Source organism: Delphinapterus leucas, chromosome 16 (genome assembly GCF_059928025.1).
Source record: "Delphinapterus leucas isolate spDelLeu-1000000601 "Yukka" chromosome 16, BTC_Dleu_Yukka2, whole genome shotgun sequence".
In the NCBI taxonomy this organism is placed as follows: Eukaryota; Metazoa; Chordata; class Mammalia; order Artiodactyla; family Monodontidae; genus Delphinapterus; species Delphinapterus leucas.
In genome coordinates this window covers 5,208,205-5,228,871 of record NC_143144.1, presented here as the reverse complement: position 1 = coordinate 5,228,871, position 20,667 = coordinate 5,208,205, and the positions used below count along the sequence as shown (strand labels likewise).

At 45.7% G+C, this 20,667-nt stretch overlaps 1 protein-coding gene across 1 annotated transcript in view; it reads right to left on the bottom strand.

Moving 5' to 3' along the window:
• Positions 1-20,667, bottom strand: part of GALNT2 (polypeptide N-acetylgalactosaminyltransferase 2) — a 174,469-nt gene that overhangs the window by 36,264 nt on the left and 117,538 nt on the right. The window lies entirely within an intron of this gene.

The following is a 20,667-nucleotide window of genomic DNA, read 5'->3' as shown; positions in this document are numbered from 1 at the left end:
GGAATTGACCACAGCTGTAAGTGATCTGCTCCCAGAATTAAAGGTATCTATCTTAAATGGGAAATCAGTAGGAAAAGGAGAAAGATTAAAAAAAAAACTTTGGTGCTCAGCTGCGCCTCAGAGGAAGACAGTCAACAGACACTGATTTTCCCTCGTGACTGGTAAAACTACTTCAGAGCAAATTTTGAAAATGAACAAGAAAAGCAGCAAAATTAAAAAGCAATTAGGTCAGATCACAAAATGGGCTTCTTTTGTTTATGTCAGTTATGTGGATAGCTGGATTTTAATTAACCACGAGAAAACAACGTAATATACCAGTCGCTGTTGTTTCGGAAAAGAATGAATTCTGGAATTACTGTTGTTGATCATTATAGCTCCTGACAGCTAAGTATTTAACGACAAGTAGATTGGTAAGGCTGGGTTTTTGTTGTTGTTTTTTAATTTCAAGAATCCGCCAATTGTTAGATTAAGGAAGTAATAAGATGCTGCAAGGTTGAACTGTAAACAAATTACCAACGAATGTCATTCCCAAGAACCCAGTCTTGTAATGCTAATGAAAGAACCCCAGAATGGGACGCCCTCTGCAATCTGGCCCCAACCCACCCAGTGGCGAGGGCTGAGCTGAGCAGACAGCGCTGAATGACTTGCTGAGCTCGGGCTGGAGAGGCCACGTGAGAATCAAAAGGAGAGAAGGAAGCATTTTTCAGGCTCAAATCATAGTAAACTCAGCCGATCCAATCAGGTCCTGTTCTCGCGTTTCCTGTTTCTCTGCAGGAAGCCTCATCTCCAGGCACTTGGAATTCTCAAGGGGCTCTGGAAACATTTTTCAGAACACACAGGGCTGCTGCATTCACATCGTTTTATTAAAATTCCATAACACAGGGCATCAGGCACCTAGTTTTGCTAGGAACTGGCAATGAGGAAATTTCAGAGGTATATCCCATTCCTAAGGTAAAGAGGGATGACAAGTAAAGACTGAGGAGTATCTTATACCCTGTGAGTCTGAGTGTTACAGCTTTAGTATATGAATTCGGATCCTAAGTCCATGCACTGTGCCAAGATAAAAGGGGGGGGTGGTATTTGAAGAATTTCTTTAAAAAGAAACAGAATAAATCTTGCATGTAAAGAGCGCTGTCCCTGCCAAGAAGAATTCTCTGCTCCGGAGCTGGGGGAAGAACACCCGCCTGATATAGAAACCTGCCAGGGGAGCTGGCTGCCGGGGGCACCTTCATCCTTGAGCTTCTTTGGGAACTGATAGAAGCTGGGGTTTATTTGGAGTCGGCATCAAGCAGAGTCTGCAGTCAGTTCTGTTCTCCCTCCCGGATGATGCGGCTGAAGCAGCGTGATGCTGAAGATGGGCTTTGGGTGTCAAGTTCACTTGGGTTTCCAACGGTCATTCTGGTAACTCCCTGTCCAGTCAAATGGGGACTTGAAAAAACCGGACACAGTGATTTTTTTTAAATCTCTAATTTAGCTTTACATTTCTCTGAGACTACATGGCCATCAAATCTGAATTCTGCAACAGCTGACATCAAGTGCAGGGAGCTCCTGAGCCCTCGGGGTGCAGAACGAACCCGGGGAGCCTTGTCTCTGACGCAGATGCTACACTTGCGGTTGGTCGAGACACTGATGACACAATCAAACACACGTCCTCAGACTGGGAAGCGAGAGGCTCCGTTTAATATGGTGGAAGGCTGCTCCGTGGTGTGGAGAGGGGCACAGAAACACACCCTCTACCCCACACCCCCAGGGTGCCTCCCCAGCCCCACCCCAGCTCATCTGGCCTGTGGTAGCCTTGGTAACTGAGTGATCCGAGGCACTTCATCCCTGTAAATCTTTTCTTTTTAATATGTTATTCTTCTTTTTTGTTTTAAATTAAAAAAAATTTTTTTTGACCGCACTGCGTGGCATGTGGGATGTTAGTTCCCCGAACAGGGATCGAACCCGCGCCCCCTGCAGTGGAAGCATGGAGTCTTAACCACTGGACCACCGGGGAGGCCTGGCCCTTACAATCTTGCCTGGTTGTTGGGACAATCAAATAGCGAAGAAGGACTCTGAATACTGGAAAGGTCCCTGTCGTCCTAATGAGGGTTACCATATGCATGGGGCAGCTGTGTGCCAACAGTGCCTGTGGGGATTACCTAGGCATCTTTCCCACCCCTCTAAGCCAGCAGGGTCCCCAGAGAGGGGTGTGTAGACCCCACGACCCTAAGCATTCAATACCCAGCCCGCGTTCTGACCATGCTCTGGAGTCCCCCGTAGGGGGAAACCTCTGGCAAATGGGGACCCTGAGTGTCAGTCTCCACGGCAGTGACTTCTTACTGCGCATCCACAGCAGGTCTTCCCACCATGTCTCAGCTTCCCAGGAGACACCTCAAGGGGAGACACCAGGATCAGTCACGATTTTTCAAGGTTCCGGTTGCTGTCACATGCATTTCTCTTTACAAATTATTAAACAGGCATTCTGGATTCACTCAGCCTATGATTTTAGTTTGAGTCTGCCCCTGAGAGAAAATTTAGCTTTGATTTGCTGACAACAAAACAAAGCAAAGCAAAGCATGGGGGAAAAAAATAAACAAGCAAAAAAAAAAAAATGTATTTCCCTGGGTTCACAAAGCTAAGGATCAAGTCTTGGATCGTGATCAACTCAGTGTGGTAATGAATGTCCTGTGGCCTGTTTTTCCCAGGTCATCACCCCCATCATCGTGGTTACGTGTGCAAGATATTTCAAACATAAAACCTAGAAGATGGGGCTTCCCTGGTGGCGCAGTGGTTGAGAGTCCGCCTGCCGATGCAGGGGACGCGGGTTCGTGCCCCGGTCCGGGAGGATCCCACATGCCGTGGAGCGGCTGGGCCCGTGAGCCATGGCCGCTGAGCCTGCGCATCCGGAGCCTGTGCTCCGCAACGGGAGAGGCCACAACAGTGAGAGGCCCGCGTACCGCAAACAAAACAAAACAAAACAAAAAAATCTATAAGATGTTATACAAGTGCCCACACACCCTCCACTCAGCTTTTCAAATCTTAATATTTTGCAACCTTGGCATTTGATGCAGATTTTTCTCTTAGCATGTTTCAAAGTTTTATTTTACTGTTATTGAGAGTGCCACAAATAACTGGGTTTTTTTCTGGCTGCGCTGGGTCTTCGTTGCGGCACGTGGGGCTCTTCATTGCGGTCTTCTCTCTAGTTGAGGCGCATGCGTGGGCTCAGTAGTCCCTGCGGCACGTGGGATCTTAGTTCCCTGACTAGGGATCGAACCCGCGCCCCCTTCATTGGAAGGCAGATTCTTAACCACTGGACTGCCAGGGAAGTCCCTGATTCAGATTTTAATATGAAACAAAACCTGACATGTAATAGTTGTAGGCCTGGGATGTCCTTCCCACCTCAAATCCCATCTTCACCAGCGGTAACCACTACCCTAAGTCTGGTAAATCAGTATTCCTATGTATGTCTTCAACGAACTACATGTGTACATCTTCACAAATAACATAGAGCCGTGTTCTGCATATATTCAAAACGTGTATGGGTGACAATGCACTGTGCTTTGCTTCTCCGCCTTTGGGAATGTACCTGTCTTGACATGCACGGCTCTATTTCATTCACGCCCACTGCTGCACAGCTGTCCCTTGTAGGAACACACCACATCCAATCCCTTTCTGCTGATGGCCAATTTCTCTCTGTTAGGAGTAATGCAGCCATGGACACTGTCTTTTTACATATGTGAGAAAGTTTCTCTGCATCATTTGCCCACAGGTAGGACTACTAGATTTACTTGCTTCAGCAAGCTGATCTCCAAAGGCTGTTCCCAGCTTCATCTCATCCACAAGGGTTCACACGGCTCCATATTCTAACCATCTCTTGAGAGCATCAGATTTTTACATTTTGCCCACCAGGTTGGTATGAAATAGCCTCTTATTATTCTAATTTTCATTTCCCTGATTACTAGCGAGGGCATACATCTTTTCATATGTTTATGAGATGATTAGATAGTTTCTTCTGTTAACTGCCTGCTCATACCCTTGTCCACCTTCTGTTAGGTTTTTACATCATTATTATTGTTATTATTTTAATAAATTTATTTATTTTTTTGGCTGTGTTGGGTCTTCATTTCTGTGCGAGGGCTTTCGCTAGTTGAGGCGAGCGGAGGCCACTCTTCATCGCGGTGTGCGGGCCTCACTATCGCGGCCTCTCTTGTTGCGGAGCACAGGCTCCAGACGCGCAGGCTCAGTAGTTGTGGCTCACGGGCCCAGTTGCTCCGCGGCATGTGGGATCCTCCCAGACCAGGGGTCAAACCCATGTCTCCTGCATCGGCAGGCAGACTCTCAACCACTGCGCCACCAGGGAAGCCCCATCCTTATAATTTGATGATAGGAATTTATATATTCTGGATAGTATCCTTTTTGTCAGCCATATGCACTGCAAAAATCTTCAAGTCTGTGGCAGATCCTGTAATTCTGTTTAAGATGTCTTCTGTCAAACATATTTTTAAATTTTGGTTTCTCAAACTGTGGCCCTGGGGTAATGTTCAGAAAAAGGGTTTCTAACCTAAGGTCTCTAATATAATTTAGTAGATTTTCTTCCAAATATTTTAACTTTTACAAATGCTTTTAACATTGAGGTTGCCCATCTACCTGCCTAGACATATTTTTATGAATGGTATGACTAAGTAATCTCATTTTTTCCCATATGGTTAGCCTGTTGTCCCAGTGTCGTTTAACCGTTTACTACGTCATTGCCGACTTGTGCTGTCACTGCTGTCACACCACATTTTATGTGTGTACGCTGACCCCTGGTCCCCTCCTGCTCTGTGCGTCTCTCTGTACTTGTCCCCCACTGCTGCCTGGCTGTGGCTCTGAAGTAGACCTTCACATCTGACAGGTAAGCTGATCCCCATGCGGTGTTCCTCAAGACTTTACGGGCTATTTGTGGCCATCTGCTTCTCCTTATGAATTTAAGGATCAGGTCTTTAAGCACCGTATGATACTGCACTGAATTTATAGATTAATTTGAAGGGAATTATTATAATAATTTCTTTATAATATTGTTTTTTTTAACGTCCTTCAGTTATGTTTTGTAATTATCTAGTTTTCTGCATAAAAGCCTTACACATCTTGTGTTGCATTTGCTCTTAAGAGTCTCACAGCCCTGTTGCTACAGTGCACGGGGTCTCTCCTCTTACATTTGCTCACAGGCTACTGCTGGCCCTGGCTTGTGGCTGTGGACCCTGCACTCACTCAGCAACCTCACTGAGCTCTCTTAGTTCTGAGAATTTGTAGGTTCTCTTGGATTTTTCCATTCATCAATTCATCCACATTTTGTCCTTTGCTTTACACTTCTACATCTGCGGTTCTTGTCTTGATAAGGCACTGCTCATGGCGTGCAACACAACATGCAATAAAAAAGGTGGTAGAGAACACCCTTGCCCTGGTCCCATCTTCAAGGTGAATGCAACTAGATTTTCATGAAGTGTAATGTTTGCCATAGATGTTTTACAGACACCTTTAATCAGGTTAAGGAAATTCCCTTACAAGTGCTAAATTTTATGATTTTTTTTTCCCCTTGCATCTATTAGGGGGATCATATAGCTTTTCTCCTTTAATCCGTTGAGAAAGAATACTATATTAATATATCTCCTGGTGTTCTATCATTCTTGCATTCCTAAAATAAACTCTACTTGGCTATGGCTTTTTTAAAAAAAAATATAGCTATGTTAGATATGCTAGTATTTGGCTTTGAATTTTTTCAATCTGTAACCATAACAGTAATTGATCTACAATTTTCTGTTCTTCTACTTTCTTTTTCCAGTTTCACAGCAAGGCACTCCTGTTCTCAAGAAGCAAACAGGGCAGCTTTCCCTCTTTTCCTACAAATTCTCTAAAATAGTCTGTGTTCAATGCAAACCCACTTGAGCCTCGTGAATCCGGGGAAGGCAAACTTTTTATCGCTGAAAATGTCTTTCATGGATTGTATGTATTCATATTTTTCTATTTCTTGAATGACTCTGGTAATTTTCATGTTCCTAGAAAATTAAGCATTCCATATAAGTTTTTAAATGTATTATATTTGCATTAAAGTATGCTTACAATTTTCTTACGATCCTTACAAACTCTACCTATAGTTATATTTGCTCTTTTATTCCTGATATTATTTATAGTTAATTAATTAACTAATTTTTGGCTGCGTTGGGTCTTCATTGCTGTGCGTGGGCTTTTTCTAGTTGGGGCAAGCGGGGGCTACTCTTCGTTGTGGTGCGCGGGCTTCTCATTGCGGTGGCTTCTCTTGTTGCTGAGCACGGGCTCTAGGCATGTAGGCTTCAGTAGTTGTGGCACGTGGGCTCAGCAGTTGTGGCTCACGGGCTCTAGAGTGCAGGCTCAGTAGTTGTGGCGCACGGGCTTAGATGCTCTGCGGCACGTGGGATCTTCCCACACCAGGGATCGAACCTGTGTCCCCTGCATCGGCAGGCAGATTCTTAACCACTGAGCCACCAGAGAAGCCTTCCTGATATTTTTTAATTGTAGTTTTTATTTTTATCAGTATTCTTAGAGATTTCTAATTTTTGAAAATCAAGCTTTATATTACCCTCTTATTGTTTCTTGTTTTTCTAGTTCATTAATTTTTTCTTTTTCCTTCATTACGTCCTTCCTTCTATTTTGAGGTTTACCCTGGTTTTTTGTTTTTCTTTGTAACTTCTTGATTCACAGAGCTGCCCTACGGCTTTAAATCCAACTGAATTCAATCACTGGAGAAACAAAGGCAGTTCTGTACTCAACAGAGAGGAGGATAGGGTGAACCGGGGAGAGGTGCCAGTAGGTGTAATGAGTAGCTTTAACTCTGGGAAAGAGCGACGTGGCACCTGCCTCTGCCCTGCACCAAGGTACACACGTAGGGCGGTGCCTGGGGAGATGGACAGCAAACAGAGCTCTGGGCTGCTCTGACCTCGGTCTCTCCAGCAGACCCAGCACCTGAAAAGGTGCCAGTCTCCACGTGTACCCTCAGTCCGGGCGAGACAAACCAAAAGGGCTCATGTGGGGGTCAAGCTCAGACGGCGGGGCCAGGAGGGTTCAAAAGCCAAAAGAGGGCTTCCCGGGTTGCGCAGTGGTTAGGAATCCGCCTGCCAGTGCAGGGTACATGGGCGTGGGCCCTGGTCCGGGAAGATCCTGCATGCTGCAGAGCAACTAAGCCTGTGCGCCACAACTACCGAGCCTGCACTCTAGAGCCCGCGAGCCGCAACTACTGAGCCCGTGTGCCACAACTACTGCGCCCGTGTGCTACAACTACTGAACCCGCATGCCACAACTATTGAGCCCTCACGCCTAGAGCCCGTGCTCCACAACAAGAGAAGCCACCGCAATGAGAAGCCCGAGCACCGCAACAAAGAGTAGCCCCCGCTCACCTCAACTAGAGAAAGCCCACGTGCAGCAACGAAGACCCAACGCAGCCAAAAATAAATTAAATAAATAAATTAAAAAGAAAGCTAGATTTAAAATGTTTCCTATGTAGTACCGAGTGAAAAGAGCAGGCTGCCCAACAGCAACTGCAGTATTGTGTTGTTTATATAAAACGACATGCATCTAACTACTGGAGGATATAGGAGACAGTTCAGGAAGGATCTACTCTCTTAGCAATTTTCAAATATACCGCATGGTGGTGTTAACTACATCACATCCCCAGAACTTGTTTATCTTATAAATGGAAGTTTGTACCTTGTGATCACCTTTATCCAATTCCTCCGCCTTCTACCCCTGCCTCTGGTAACCAAATCTGATCTCTTTTTCTATGAGTTTTTTTTTTTTAGAGTCCACATATAAGTGAGATCATACAATATTTGTTTTTTTCTGTCTGAATTATGTCACTTAGCATAATGCCCTCAAGGTCCATCCATGTAGTCAAAAATAGCAGATTTCCTTCTTTTTACGGCTGAATAACATCCCATATTGTGCGCGTGTGTGTGTGTGTGTGTGTGTGTGTGTGTGAGAGTGTAACGCTTTCTTTATCCTTTCATCCATCAATGGACATTTAGGTTGCTTCCATGTCTCGGCTATTATAAATATGCTGCAATGAACATGGGGGTTCAGATTATCTCTTTGAGACAGTGATTTCGTTTCCTCTGGATGTATACCCAGGAGTGGAATTGCTGGGGTCTATGGTAGTTCCATTTTTAATTTTTGGAGGGAACTCCATGCGTTTTTCAGAGTGGGCTGCACCAGTCTACATTCCCACCAACAGTGCACAGGGTTCCCTTTTCTCCGCAAACTCACCAATACTTGTCATCTCTGGTCTTTTCGATGAAAGCCAATCTGAGGTGTGAGGTATCTCACTGTGGTTTTGATTTGCATTTCCCTGATGATTAGCGATGTTGAGCACCTTTTCATGTACCTGTTGGTCATCTGTATGTCTTCATTGGAAAGATGTCTATTCAGGTCCTTTGCCCTTTTTTTTTTTGCGGTGTGTGGGCCTCTCCCGTCGCGGAGCACATGCTCCGGACGTGCAGGCCCAGTGGCCATGGCTTACGGGCCCAGCCGCTCCGCGGCATGTGGGATCTTCCCGGACCGGGGCACGAACCCGCGTCCCCTGCATCGGCAGGCGGACTCTCAACCACTGCGCCACCAGGGAAGCCCTCTGCCCATTTTTTAATAGGATTATTATTATTATATTTTTTGCGATTGAGTTACATGAGTTCTTTATATGTTTTGGGTATTAACCCCTTATCAGACATATGATTTGCAAATATTTCCTGTCGGTTGTTCTTTCATTTTGCTGGTTGCTCCTTTCGCTGTGCTCACCGCCTGTTTATTATTGGACCCTCGAGCTTGACCTGCACACTCCATGACCTCCATCCTTATTTTCTCTCTATTGCGTTTAACATTGTCTTATTCCATATAATTTAATCATTTATTTTATTCCCTTCTACTTTCACTCCCTCACTGTAAGCTCTATAAAGGCAGAGATTTTTTATCAGTTTTGTTCATTACTGTTTCCCCAGTGACCAGAAAAATACCTGTCACACGGCAAGCACTCAAATCCTTGCAGAATGAATAAAGGAACGCAAGAATCAAAAGAAATCAACCCTGAATAACATAAAATTTTGAATCCAAGTGCGATATTCCTATTGGGATATTTCCTTTTTTAATAGACTGAATTTCCAAAGACATGAATTTTCTCTCTTCTCTCATCGTCAGATGGAGGAAGTCATGGTTGATCCAATATAGTTAAGATGAGTGTTGACGGTGGTGGGACTGGCATATATATACTCATAATGTATAAAACAGGTAACTAATAAGAACCTGCTGTATAAAAAATTTTTAAAAAGATGAGTGTTATTTTAAGTCTGTACTTTTAATTTTACAGATTGAAAAGGGAATCTGGGTTCTTGCAGATTCCATCCCTAGCACTCAACACCTCAGAGTACGTGTGGACGGGTCAGTTCCACAAGTGAGCAAGCAGATGTTCTGGGGTAAGAGTGTGGGTACGTCCACTGACAACACGGCTGCTGTCAAGCTCAAAAGAAAAGTTAAAAGGAATCCCTGAAATCACACTGTTTCAGAAAAGGTGAAATGTGGGGCCTAAATGACTGACGAGGTTGACACACATTTTATACTGCTTTGGCTATTTCCTAAAATATACAAAAGATTTTTTTTTTAATGGTTCCATGGTGATGGTGAAGCAACTCATTTAAAAGTGTGGCTCAAACAGGATGGTTTGCTCAGACCCACAGAACAAAGCAATACTCTGCTGACCCCATTTGAATTGCTTTGATTTCTTCTGAAATAGGTAGGATTGCTGTTTCAAAGGTGTTTCTCCAACTGCTTTTGGTCAATAATGAAACCCTCCAATTCGCACTGCAGTGAGAAGACCCAGGTGCCCCTCAGTGTAACAGGTGTCACACGCGGGAGGCTAAATGTCTGCCCTCCACGCCACATCCACGTCAGGAGCAAAGCTCAATAGAATAACAGTTCACTCTCTACTCAAAGCCGATTTCACAAACTCACATGCCACTAGGCACATACAACAATACAATTACATCCTATATTTGTGTCGTTATTAGCAGTTTATGAAGTCCTTTCATAGACATCTGAGCCTAAGAACAATGTGTAAGATGGGCAGGGCAGGCATTGTTTTGTAGATCACAAGTCCGGGGTTTAGAGAGATTACTTCCACCTTCGTCTGGTAGTAAGCAGTAAAGCCATTAACAAAAGCTACACTTCCCAACTTCAACTCCACTGCTATTTCGATGCACTCTCACTTGGAACAGACATTGCGGCTCAGGGCAAAATTTATGACCTGTGAACTTCATACTGAATTTAGTTCCAAATAAAATACTCAGGTTTTTTCTTGCTCTCAGTGATAGTCAAGTTCCTTGCTGTAGACCAACCTACCTGCTGAAAGCAACTAGAAATTTTTGATGAAACACACCAGAACGTCTATTTGAAGGCACTGGAGTTTATTTAACAAGGCAGCCTGGGGCTGTAGGGCCAGGTGCCAGGAAGGAACAGGAGCCCTGAGAATGAGTCAGACGTTCTCTGACCCTCATCCCCCAAGCAGTGTGGAGCCCAGAGGCTGAACCAGCCCGGAGAAGTGATGGCTTTGCAGGTGGCGGCCACGCCGGGCTCCTGCCAGAGGCATGGGGCTGGGGGTCAGGGCGCCGAGGAAGAGGGCCTCTGATAAACAGCCCAGACTTCCAGGGAGGATCCCAAAGGGCTGCTGCCCAGCAGCACAGAGATCTGGACGCTCACCAGCTCTCTCACAGAAGACAGAACCCCAGCTCTATTCCAGCTCAATTCCAGCCTCGATCAAGGCCATCTGCCCTATCTTAACTGCCTGCCAGAGAGCAAAACTAGATCCTTTTTGGAGGATGAAAACATCAGCTACGGACTTTAAATATCTCCGTATCTGTTCATACACAACAAAATACAATAACTGAAATTAAAATTCAATCGGAGGAGTTGAAAGCAGAATAGATTTTCAAAGCAGGGGAAAGAATTAGTGAACTGGAAGGAAGGCCAAGAGAATTATGTCCAGACTGAAGCTCAGGGAATGAAAAAGGATAAAAAATATGGGAAAGAGTGTAAAGGGGGACACAGGACATGTGGAAATATCCAGGGTGGGGAGAGAAGACGGGGCGCAAGAAAACTCACACGGACGCGAAGCTACAGATTCAGGAACAGGCACAAGCCCCACCCAGGCTCAACCCAGGCTTAAGTATCCTCAAGGCAACTAGAGGACAAGGTCAAGATGCCTTCGAAAAGCAACAATAAGACCAACAGTTGCTATTTCTCCAGGGACAGTGGAGGTCAGAAGATGAGTAAATGACGATGCGTGAGCGCAGAAAGTAACCGTCAACTTGGAAGTCTCTATTCAGTGAAAACGCTCTTCAAAAATGAAAGTGAAATAAAAGGTTTTTTCAGGCAAATGAAAGGACAGAATTCATTGCCAACAAATTGGCACTAAGAGAAATACACAAGTTGGATGAGAACTGGGGAAACAGTCTCGGGGGAAAAATGAAAAGGTAAGAAATGAGGCAAAATGGAAATAACAATGTGCGGGTAACTCTAAAGGATATTTACTGCAAAAAAACAATAAAAGATGTCCAGTAGGGTTTACACATGAAAAGGGAATTGAACCGTATGACAATAAAGCATAAAAGGGAGAGGAGGGGGAGTGGTCTGTGCATTATCCAGGAGAAAACAAGAGTATTCATTTATATTAGACTCCAATTAACAAGCTAACAGCTGGGGAGATACTTAATCCAAAGGAAGCATGAAAGGACGGGACAAGGAACAGGTGGGACGAACAGAACCCAGACAGCGAGACGCTAGTGGTATAGCCCCCAACAGCCCACCAGCACTTGCGCTAAACGGGAAAGGACTAAAAACTCCAATTAAAAGACAAGACCGTCAGAGGGATCAAAATCCAAAATCCAACCATCTGCTACTTATAGGAGATACACTTGAAATATATATAAGGACACAAAGCGACTGGAAGTTGCAAAAACACTGAATTAAAGCAAGGTGGTGTGTCTGCACTGATGCTGAACAAGACAAAAGCGTTACTAGTGATAAAGAGGGCACTTCATAACGACAAAGGGTCACAGTCCCCACGAACACAACAGAAACTCACCAGCAGGTCTAAATACAAAGGCTAGAGAGAGCTCCATGAAGCCCAATGCAGAGCGGGGTGTCACCCCTCCTGCTTCTGCCCCCCGCATGGCCAGCTCCTGGAGTCCACAGATGATGCTCCTGTCATCGCTGGGTTCCCAGGGTGACGGTGGGAAGGGGCACCAAAGATAAAGACAGAAGACTATATTGCTCGTTTAGAGCGATCTGACCATTTCTGCCCCAGTGCTAACCCGGAGGCACAGCTGGGAAACGGGGCCACAAGTGCGGACAGGCACTCGGGGATGAAGCTTTGCAAATGTTTGCTCACGGTCTTTCCAGAGACCTATGCTGGGCCCTTCAGAGATGCTAACACAGACACAAGCTGGATCGCTATTGTGTAAGCCTTAGACTCTCTCCCAGGCCCAGAGCATTCTTTTTTTAAATTCTTTTTCAAATGAAGTATAGCTGATTTACAATGTCGTGTCAGTTTCTGCTGTACAGCAAAGTGATTCAGTTATACACACATATACATCCTTTTTCATATTCTTTTCCATTATGGTTTATCAAAGGATATTGAATATAGTTCCCTGTGCTCTACAGTAGGACCTTGTTGTTCATCCATTCAATATGTCATAGTTTGCATCTGCTAACCCCAAACTCCCAATCCATCCCTCCCTCACGCCCCCTCCCCCCTGGCAACAACAGCTCTGGTCTCTATGTCTGTGAGTCTGTTTGTTTCATAAATAAGTTCATTTGTGTCATATTTTAGATTCCACATATAAGTGATATCATATGGTATTTGTCTTTCTCTTTCTTACTTATTTCACTTAGTATGATAATCTCTAGGTCCATCCATGTTGCTGCAGATGGCATTATTTCACTCTTTTTTATGGCTGAGTCATATTCGTGTGTGTGTGTGTGTGTGTGTGTGTGTGTGTGTGTGTGTATACCACATCTTGTTTATCCATTCATCTGTCGATGGACACTTAGGTTGTTTCCATGTCTTGTCTGTTGTGAATGATGCTGCTGTGAAATAGGGGTGCATGTGTCTTTTTGAATTATAGTTTTGTCCAGATATATGCCCAGGAGTGGGATTGCTGAATCATATGGCAACTCTATTTTTAGTTTTCTGAGGAACCTCCATACTGTTTTTCCATAGTGTCTGTACCAACTTACATTCCCACCAACAGTGGAGGAGGGTTCCCTTTTCTCCACACCCTCTCCAGCATTTGTTATTTGTAGACTTTTTAATGATGACCATTCTGACCGGTGTGAGGTGGTACCTCATTGTAGTTTTGATTTGCATTTCTCTAATAATTAGCGATGTTGAGCATCTTTTCATATGCCTGTTGGCCATCTGTATGTCTTCTTTGAGGAATGCCTATTTAGGTCTTCTGCCCATTTTTCAATTGGTTCTTTTATTTTTCTGTTGTTGAGTTGCATGAGCTGTTTGTATATTTTGGAAATTAAGCCCTTGTCGGTCACCTCATTTGCAAATATTTTCTCCTGGTCTTTAGGTTGTCTTTTCATTTTGCTTATGGTTTCCTTTGCTGTAGAGAAACTTGTAAGTTTGATTAGGTCCCATTTGTTTATTTTTGCTTTTGTTTTCATTGCCTTGGGAGACTGACCTAAGAAAACAGAGAATGTTTTGCTTATGTTTTCTTCTAGGAGTTTTATGGTGTCATGTCTTACATTTAAGTCGTTAAGCCATTTTCAGTTTATTCTGTGTATGGTGTGAGGGTGTGTTCTAGCTTCATTGATTTACATGCAGCTGTCCAGCTTTCCCAACACAACTTGCTGAAGAGACTGTATTTTTCCCATTGTATATTCTTATCTTGTTTGCTGAATATTGACCATAGGTGTGTGGATTTATTTCTGGACTCTCTGTTCTGTTCCATTGAGCCATATGTCTGTTTTTCTACCACACTGTTGTTTTCTTTTATAAATTTATTTATTTTTGGCTGGGTTGGGTCTTCATTGCTGCGCACGGGCTTTCTCTAGTTGCGGCGAGCAGGGGCTACTCTTCATTGCAGTGTGTGGGCTTCTCATTGCGGTGGCTTCTCTTGTTGCGGAACACAGGCTCTAGGCGCACGGGCTTCAGTAGTTGTGGTGCATGGGCTTAGCTGCTCCGCAGCATGTGGGATCTTCCCGGACCAGGGCTCGAACCTGTGTTCCCTGCATTGGCAGGTGGATTCTTAACCACTGCACCAGCAGGGAAGCCCCACACTGTTTTGATTACTGTAGCTTTGTAGTACTGTCTGAAGTCTGGGAGGGTTATGCCTCCTGCTTTGTTCTTTTTCCTCAGGATTGCTTTGACAATTCTGGGCCTTTTATTGTTCCATATAAATTTTAGGATTATTTGTTCTAGTTTTGTGAAAAATGTCATGGGTAATTTGATAGGGACTGCATTAAACCTGTAGATTGCTTTGGGCAGTATGGCCATTTTAACAATGTTAATTCTTCCAATCCAAGAGCATGGGATATCTTTCCATTTCTTTGAATCGTCTTCAATTTCCTTTATTAAATGTTCTGTAGTTCTCAGAATATAAGTCTTTCATCTACTTGGTCAGGTTTATTCCTAGGTATTTTATTTTTCTAGATGTGACTTTAAAAGGGATTGTTTTTTTACATTCCCTTTCTGATATTTTATTGTTAGTGTAAGGAAATGCAACCAACTTCTGTATGTTAATTCTTGTATCCTGCTACTTTGCTAAATTCGTTTATCAGTTCTAATAGTTTTTGTGGGGAGTCTTTAGGGTTTTCTATATATAGTATCATGTCATCTGCATATAATGACAATTTTACCTCTTCCCTTCCAATTTGGATACCTTTTATTTCTTTTTCTTATCAGAGTGCTGTGGCTAGGACTTCCAGTATTATGTTGAATAGAAGTGGTGAGAGTGGGCATCCTTGTCTTGTTCCAGATTTTAGCGAGAAGGCTTTCAGCTTTTCACTGTTGAGTATTATGTTGGCTGTGGGTTTGTCATAAATAGCTTTTATTACACTGAGATATGTTCTTTCAATGCTCAGAGTATTCTTTAATCGAGATGCAGACAAGGCCTAAAACGGTCCCAAAAGAACATATAAAGGGAAAAAAAGAGTGGTCTGGTGCTAAAAACTTGGAGTTGGTTTTATAAAAACACTAAAAATAATAAAAACAATTGAACAAACAGAAAGCAAAGCGGCAGATGGTGAATAATGGCATGGTTTTGGTCTGAATTTTGCACATAAGGTGCATGTTAGCCCCTGCACTGAGTTGGGGGGAGGTGTGAAGCAAAGAGCCTTGCAGTTGGCCCCCTCCCACTGCCTGGCCACACCGGCTCCTGCACCTGCCCGCCTCTCACGCCGGGACAGGGAGGTCACACTGATGGCACACAGGCAGCAGCCTCACCCCCCTCAGGGCACGAGAACGTTCCAGGGGAACGGAAACAGCACATTCTGCCATTACACTGCCCTGGAGAACCTGAGGCAGGAAAAAGAGGAACAAAAGCCTCAGTTCTTCTCAATTTCTCGGGATTCTGTCCGCATGTGGTCAGCTGCAAACACAATTTCTCAGGAGTCTGGCTGCAAGCTACCAACACCCAGGCCTTCCTGCTTTTTGGGTGCCTTTGGGCCTCATGCCGAAGACTCCTGCCTGAAAACTGGGAGCAGACAAGGCACTTGTGCAGAGCGGATGGCGAGGCGCTGCGTCTAGAACGTACAACTGTCAGCAGGAACCTGGCCACCGAGAGCTCCATCGCTCCTTCCCTCCCCTCCCTGTGCGACCTCAGGCAGGTGGTCCCACGCCCCAGCGGTGGCCCGGCTCTCCCACCTGCCGTACGGACCGGGATAAAGCACATGGCACAATGACAGTAACGTCCAGGACTCCTGGGGAAGGGCTCCAGACACAGAGGGGCGCCTGGACAGGGGCCTCGGGCCATCTCACCTGCCTCTGCCCAGCAGGCTGGGGCCACCCTGCCTGAGCTGCCCTGCCGGACGTGGGCTCCGCAGTCGGGGGCCTCTGGGGACTGGCGTGCGATGTCACCCAGAGAAGAATCTCCCTGCTGACTCCGAAGGAGCCTCCGCTGACAATACAGTGAAAGCACAGAAAAGCTGAGCGCAGGCCAGGACACCACCCAGTGTCCGGCAGTGCGTGGCTGTGGTCATTGTGGAACAGGCGTTTAAGGCTCACTGTCACGCCACAGCCAACCCACTGCCCCGACAGCCAAGATGCCTCCGAGGCCAGCAAAGCCCAGAGCAAGCAGCAGGCCCCGCTCCGCGGAGCGCCAGCCCCGCCGACCAGGACCCTGCCCACGGGGCCCCATGGGCCCGGAGCGGGTCCGCCATGCCCCCAGCTGGCCCTTCGAATGGGGAGCAGGTGGGGCAGCGGCCACGCCAGAGGCTTGGTTGTGCGTGCTCATGAAACACGACTTCCGTAAGAAAAATGTAACGAGCAAACAAGGCTCTTGGCCCCCGAAATGAGATCCCCTCCGGCACCCCACTGACAAGAAGCGGAGACGCCCTTCGGAGCTGGGCTTCCTCTTCCTCCCCCAGATCTGCTCTCCTAAAAATAAAACAGAATCTCACAATAATGGCCTTCAAAGCTTCACGCCAAGCTGCTGAGTTTACGTTGAGAACTTTTCCTTGGCTTCAACAATGTTTACTCTTCCCAAGTAACAGTGAAGAGTCTGGACGGCATCCCTCTTACAGCCCTTCATCCTGATGAGCCGCTCTCCTAAGACAACCGACATCCACCCGGACGCTCCACCAGAGCAATCAGCACAGCCCATTACTGAAGTGCCTGCCCACTGGATGACATTTTCTAAAAAACAAAAGAAAAGGAGAGAAAAAAAAAAAAAACAACCCAGCCCCTCACGAGTTCTGATCTCTGTTTGGGCGGCATTAAAGCCAGACATTTAAAAACTGGTCAAAACAGAGTCCTTTAGTGATTCTTTTCAAGGAAACAAAACCAAACCTTACGACCGTAATTTGTAAGCTGAGTCAACACGATATGTCCTTGATAGAAAGGCTGCCGGATAAACCCACCAGGTGTGGGAATTGCACAAAGTCCTCTCCCAGAGAAGGACCCTCGTGGGGTCGTGGTTGATTGAGGCAGCTCTGGTCTCAGGAGCAATACTTCAGTTTTAGACACAAAGATGTTTCAAAACCCTTCATTTTTAATTTCGTGAGAAAAGGGAAAAGATGGAACTCTCTAACGATTTAACTTTTGAAAGCCGAAGGAAATCTGTTTCTTGACCAAGTGGTTCTCATTTTTAAGGGACTTAATACATAAGTAAATGAAAACGAACAGTGCTGGCTGACGGGGGAGAGAAGAAAACAAGATAATGTTTCTCCCCCAAGGGTTTATTCGATTTTACTTACATAAACAATTTTAAAATAAACCAGCTCGAGCTCTCCCCGGCAGACAGAACGATGTTCCATAAACCTCCCGGGCTCCGCCCCACTTCTACGCTTCACTTCCCCATCAGACGCAACTCTGGACAAACAGAACACCAGAAAACAGAACACAACACAAAACCCTTCTGAGCCAGATTCTGGAAAGGCTTTAGCAGGGAGACGGCCCTCCCCTCACGACAACTCTGCTCTAAAAGGTGGCACAGCATCTCTGCCGGGGCCTCGGCACCGCGTGAGGTCTGAGCCCCTGCAATGCTGGACTGGACCAAGTCAGCCTGGGCTTTAAATTCACTCTCAGTGTTGGAGCATCCAGAGCTGGTCCTGGGCCGCTCTCCTCCCTGTCTCTGTTCATTGCCTGGGGGATGATGCCCCACATCATGGCTTTAAGTACCACCTGTGCACTGAGCATTCCCAAACTCACATCCCCACTGAGACCTTTCTCCTGACACATTTCCAAACACCTACACAGCAGGTCTGCCCACCTTAGATGCTTAATGCACCTTGGACTTAACGTGTCTGGATTTCACCCTCTGACGTGTCCCCTAGACCTGCTCACCCACAGCTCCTCCGTCTCACGAGGGGCCTCGCTCTGAGCCACCTTCCTTGTCTACCCATCAGCCCATCCTGTCGGCCCTGCCTTCAGAATACGCCCAGGTGTGACCGACTCCCACCTTCGATGCTGAGTCCCATTACCTTTTGCCAGGACAGCAACAACAGCTTCCAAAGGTGAGGCGGGGGAGAAACAAGCTGTCTGAAAAGGCACCTTCTAAATTCCCATTGGTTTAATTTGCTTTTAAGTCTTGATAATTTATTTGAAATTTCAAATAACATTAAATGAGGTAGAAAATCTTTTTTTTTCTTTTTCTTTTTTCTTTTTGACTTCTCAACTGTATTTTCAAGACTAGGGTGGGCTACCGTCTTTCTAATTTCTAAGAGACTCTAAGAATTCCTGTATGTCATATCAAGTATTTCACACACAGAAGGCTTTTCTATGCTTCCTCCTTCACGTAAATATTTTTTCTTGGCACATTCTTTGTTATATACTTAAAAAAAGGTAAATAAAGCATAACCCCAAAGTATGGGGTTTTTGTTTGTTTGCAAGGCTCTGAACCTGATTCCTTGGATCTACCCCAGAAGACAGTGAAGAAGGGGTAGATTGTAACCGTGTCACTTTCCAGTCCTGGGAGAACCCGACACAGAAGACTCATCTTGGGGGTTCATCTGATCTCCCTTACTGCTTAGAAATCTCCCTTTCATCTGCCTTTGTTCTTTTATGACTCTTCATGTTATTAGTGATTTACAGGGCACTCACCATATACTGGCCACTGGGCTAGGCAATTCACTCAACAAATACTGAGTTTACCAAGTGCCGGGAGGTGGCCGAATGAATAACAAGCCCGGGTGTAGCCCACTGCTCTAATGAGTACATTCAAATGATCATGTAAATAGGCAAGACACATGCTGTGTAGGCGGTGGTAAGGGTCATGGAGAAGAATCGGGTAGGGAGATGCTGGGGCCGGGGCCTCACTCCTAGGGCAGGAGATCAAGGGAGGGTCTGGAACAAAATCTCAGGGGAGGAGGAGACAGCCCTTGGGAACATTTCTTTAACCCTCACAGTAGCCAGACCAGACGTCATCATGTTACAGCATCTCATGAAAGACAAAGGCCATAAGATCCGGAACTGGAGAGTCCCGATTGCGACCAAGGTCTGTATGACTCCAAATCCCTTGTTCTTAATTAACCTCCACCTGCACTGCTGTCAGATTTATCACAAGTGAAGACTGAACTCTACTGGGCAAGCATGTCCATCGGTCTATAGAAAGAGAGATACTGCAGAGCCAAAAACTATTGTATTTATATAGGAAGGTCACACACTTTAACAGCCCTCTGTTAGATATGGAAGGAGACGGGATGGATGCAGAGCAGTAACTTGATCTCCTGAACCTGACAGTCAATAATATTGGTTGTTCTAAAGCTGATACTTTGAAGACAGACATGGCCTCAGTTCCAGGCATCAAATTGACTTTGGGGAGATTTTAATTTAGCCCAAACCCAAAAAACGTGGAAGGCATCCCAGCTGCTACTTTCACACATGCAAATGAATGTGACACAGTAGCTGGAACTAAAATTAAAGCCACGTAAAACACAGCCCACTGCGGGATGAATATTCAAACATCTGTTTGGACAAACTCGTATTTCAAAAACTGAAAAAAAAAAAAAATATAGTTTTGAGGACACTTAAGGGACTTGCAGTGGAGACAGAGCCCCAGCCCACACGTTGATGAGCCATCAGAAAGGACACCCTTTTCTCTCAGCTCTGAGGGAAGGTCACAGCAGGAAAACAGCTCTTAAACCAGTGAGGTGAAACCCACACCATCTCATGGAGATGTAATTCAAGGAGGTCAATTCCAGTTGCCAGGTATGATTTTTGTTTGTTTGTTTGTTTGTTTTTGCGGTACGCAGGCCTCTCACTGTTGTGGCCTCTCCCGTTGCGGTGCACAGGCTCCGGACGCGCAGGCTCAGTGGCCATGGCTCACGGGCCCAGCCACTTTGCGGCATGTGGGATCTTCCCGGACCGGAGCACGAACCCGTGTCCCCTGCATCGGCAGGTGGACTCTCAACCACTGCGCCACCAGGGAAGCCCCAGGCACGATTTTTGAGCTAGATTCTGCTAGAACCTGAACCCGCTCCTGAGTTTAGGCCAAGCCCCTCTGGCCCTTTGTGGCCTTCAGCCATTGCTCGTCACCACCAGGCAAGTTATGGACATTGCTCTCTGTGCAGCAAGGACAACCTTCGTGTCCCATCCATGAGCTGCGGGGAGCGGCTGGCACAGGCTGGCTGCGGTGGGCCCACGAGCCTGGGGATGAGGGTGGCGGGTACGCGTGCGTCTGGGACCCTCCCGTGACGTGCAGGCGGCTTCAGGACTCTCCCGGAGCCCACGTGGTCCCTGGACCCCTGCTCAGCAACCCCTATTCCACATGGGTGTTTACCAGTTACCCGGGCTGACGTGAAGCAGCAGCCTGGCACAGGGCCGAGCAAAGCTGCCTTAAATATAAATTAATGGGTTACAGGGAATATTAAGCAAAGACAATCTTCTGGGCTGGATTCAGAAAAATGATGAGATTCTTAGTATCATGTGCAATATATATGTTTATATATCAATCATATGTTTCACATATT